The sequence below is a fragment of the Kogia breviceps genome, chromosome 15 (assembly GCF_026419965.1).
Source record: "Kogia breviceps isolate mKogBre1 chromosome 15, mKogBre1 haplotype 1, whole genome shotgun sequence".
Lineage (NCBI taxonomy): Eukaryota > Metazoa > Chordata > Mammalia > Artiodactyla > Physeteridae > Kogia > Kogia breviceps.
The window spans coordinates 54,192,790-54,196,102 of NC_081324.1; the positions used below are offsets into that span (position 1 = coordinate 54,192,790).

The window sequence follows — 3,313 nt, forward strand, 5'->3', positions numbered from 1 at the left end:
CAAAATGCTTAGTAAAGAAAGAAGTAGGGATTAATACACCCTTTTAATTTGTTTTAAATATTTTTAAGGTTTAAAAATTGTTTAAAGTTTTAAATTTCTAGTTAAGAAAACATTATCTGAATGAATACCCTAATGGAAAACCACTGTAAAATGTTTCAGCTGCATTTGGGGCAGAGGCGTAAGGATTATCTTCAAAGCACCCCAGCTTTCTTCATGAGAAGGTCAGAGGTACACTGGTTTGTATTATTGCAACATCCATTAGGTGATCTAAGTTGCTTTTCCTTCAGCAGGGGCTTTATTTGTCAGAAGGGCATTATGCTTGACCTTCGAATTTGCCTGACAGTTTACTGATGAGATTCATAACCTTTGGGTTGCTCTGATATATTGACATATTTCCTGTGTTCTGAGCCACATCCTGGAAGGCCACCATAACTTCTGGATCCTGTATGGCTGCAAGAACCTCTGGATCACTAAGAATTCCATTGAGCCCAGGCATTCCTGCCATTCCAGGCATTCCTCCAGGAAAATTACCAGGCATTCTGCCAGGAAAGCCACCTGGAAAAGAGCCATACTGAGCTCCTGATTGTCATCTGGCTTCTTCCTCCGTCTGGGCTCTCTCATGTTCTTCCCTAGCCTTCTTGACTCTTTCTATTCTTTCTTTGATCTCTCACTCTTCGCGTATTCTCTCATACTTTCTCCTATGTTCAGCAATTTTTTGGGCCCTTGGTTGAACTTCTTTCATCATTGCACTAGTATCTTCATCATAATCCAGCTTACAGACATGGGCAAGATCATGGGCAGCTTCTTCCCAATTGCCCAAAAGTCTGTGTGCTTTCCCTCACCACTTGTATGGCTGAGCAGAATCAGGATTTATTTCAATAGCTCTGTCACAGTCTCGGAAGGCAGCATTTGGCTTCTGTAATTTAATGAAGACGCTTGATCTCTTGGCATACAGAATGGCCAAACGAGGATTTAGCTTGATGGCATCTGTGAACAAGTCAATGGCTTTCTGTAGTTCACCATCCTTTCGGGCATCAATGGCAGACACTTTTTTATCATTTGCCTGATCCATCATCTCCTCAGTTACCTCTACATTTTTTTCATCTCCCATTTCTTGTGGGGCATCAGGGTCTGGTTCAATCACACCTACATTGTCAGTTTCTAGATCACTTTCCTCACTTGATGGTTCGTCTATCTTTATGTTTTCCTTCTCCTTCTTACTGTTTTTTCTTCCTTGGTATTTTCTTCCAATTTAGTTTTATGAGTAGCAGGTGGTATTTTACCCCCCATGCTCTCCATCCATTCCCTCAGGAAGCACATTTCCTTGGTGTGCAGAACACTTGGGTCCTGCTTGCACATTTTCGTGAAGGCTCGAAGCTTGCTCACTTTGAGGGGGTCTATGGTCCAGAGGCAGTGGGAGGCAGCAGAAGGTGGCAGGCGCGGCAGAGGATGAGGCCCAATCCCAGGCCCAGGTGCTAGCTCAGTGTGACTGCATAAAGGGGGCGGCTGCTGTGAGGCAGAACAGACTAGAACCTCCCCGGCCACTGGCTCTGCCCACCCAACGGTCTTGTGACCCTTGGTCCTTCGCCCATTCATTCCTACTCTCTACCACTTTCCTGCACACTGGCTAGAATCTTCTAGAAGTGTGGCTGTTCATACTGTTGCTTGCCTCTCCATGCACGCATTCTTATATTCACTCAGAACTGGTGCGCTCCTTAGGTAGGTTTATTCCTAGTTATTTTATTCTTTTTGTTGCAAGGATAAATGGGAGTGTTTCCTTAATTTCCCTTTCATATTTTTCATCATTAGTGCATAGGAATGCAAGAGATATCTGTGCATTAATTTTGTATCCTGCTACTTTACGAAAATCATTGATTAGCTCTATTAGTTTTCTGGTAGCATCTTTTGGATTCTCTACATATAGTATGTCATCTGCAAACAGTGAATGCTTTACTTCTTTTCCGATTTGGATTCCTTTTATTTCTTTTTCTTCTGTGATTCCAAAACTATGTTGAATGATAGTGGTGAGAGTGGACAACCTTGTCTTGTTCCTGATATTAGTTTTCACCATTGAGAACGATGTTGGCTCTGGGTTTGTCCTATATGGCCTTTATTATATTGAGGTAAGTTCCCTCTATGCCTACTTTCTGGAGGGTTTGTATCATAAATGGGTGTTGAATTGTGTCAAAAGCTTTTTCTGCATCTATTGAGATGATCATATGGTTTTTCTCCTTCAGTTTGTTAATATGGTTTATCACATTGCTTGGTTTGTGCATATTGAAGAATCCTTGCATTCCTTGTATAAAACCCACTTGATCATGGTGTATTATCCTTTTAATGTACTGTTGGGTTCTGTTTGCTGGTATTTTGTTGAGGATTTTTGCATCTATGTTCATCAGTGATATTGGCTTGTAGTTTTCCTTTTTGGTGACATCTTTGTCTGGTTTTGGTATCAGGGTGATGGTGGCCTCTTAGAATGAGGTTGGGAAAGTTCCTCTCTCCTATATTCTCAAAGAGTTTGAAAAGGATAGGCTTTAGCTCTTCTCTAAATGTTTGATAGAATTTGCCTGGGAAGCCATCTGGTCCTGGGCTTTTGTTTGTTGGAAGATGTTTAATCACAGTCTCAATTTCAGTGCTTGTGATTGGTCTGTTTATATTTCCTGTTTCTTCCTGGTTCAGTCTCAGAAGGTTGTACTTTTCTAAGAATTTGTCCATTTCTTCCAGGTTGTCTATTTTATTGGCATATAGTTACTTGCAGTAATCTCTCATGATCCTTTGTATTTCTTCAGTGTCAGTTGGTACTTCTTTTTTGTTTCTAATTCTGTTGATTTGAGTCTTCTCCCTTTTTTTCTTGATGAGTCTGGCTAATGGTTTACCAATTTTGTTTATCTTCTCAAAGAACCAGCTTTTAGTTTTATTGATCTTTGCTATTGTTTCCTTCATTTCTTTTTCATTTATTTTTGATCTGATGTTTATGATTCCTTTCCTTCTGCTAACTTTGGGGTTTTTTCGTTCTTCTTTCTCTAATTGCTTAAGTTGTAAGGTTAGATTTTTTATTTGAGATGTTTCTTGTTTCTAGAGGTAGGAGTGTATTGCTATAACCTTCCCTCTTAGAACTGCTTTTGCTACATCCCAGAGGTTTTGGGTCTTCATGTTTTCATTGTCATTTGTTTGTAGGTATTTTTTGATTTCCTCTTTGATTTCTTTAGTGATCTCTTGGTTATTTAATAGTGTATTGTTTAGCCTCCATGTGTTTGTATTTTTTACAGATTTTTTCCTGTAATTGATATCTAGTCTCATAGCATTGTGGTCA

The 3,313-nt window shown here is 39.8% G+C and overlaps 1 pseudogene; it reads right to left on the bottom strand.

The window, feature by feature from the left end:
* Positions 1-313: 313 nt before the first annotated feature.
* LOC131742162 (hsc70-interacting protein pseudogene) lies at positions 314-1,596 on the bottom strand (annotated as a pseudogene).
* Positions 1,597-3,313: the final 1,717 nt, after the last annotated feature.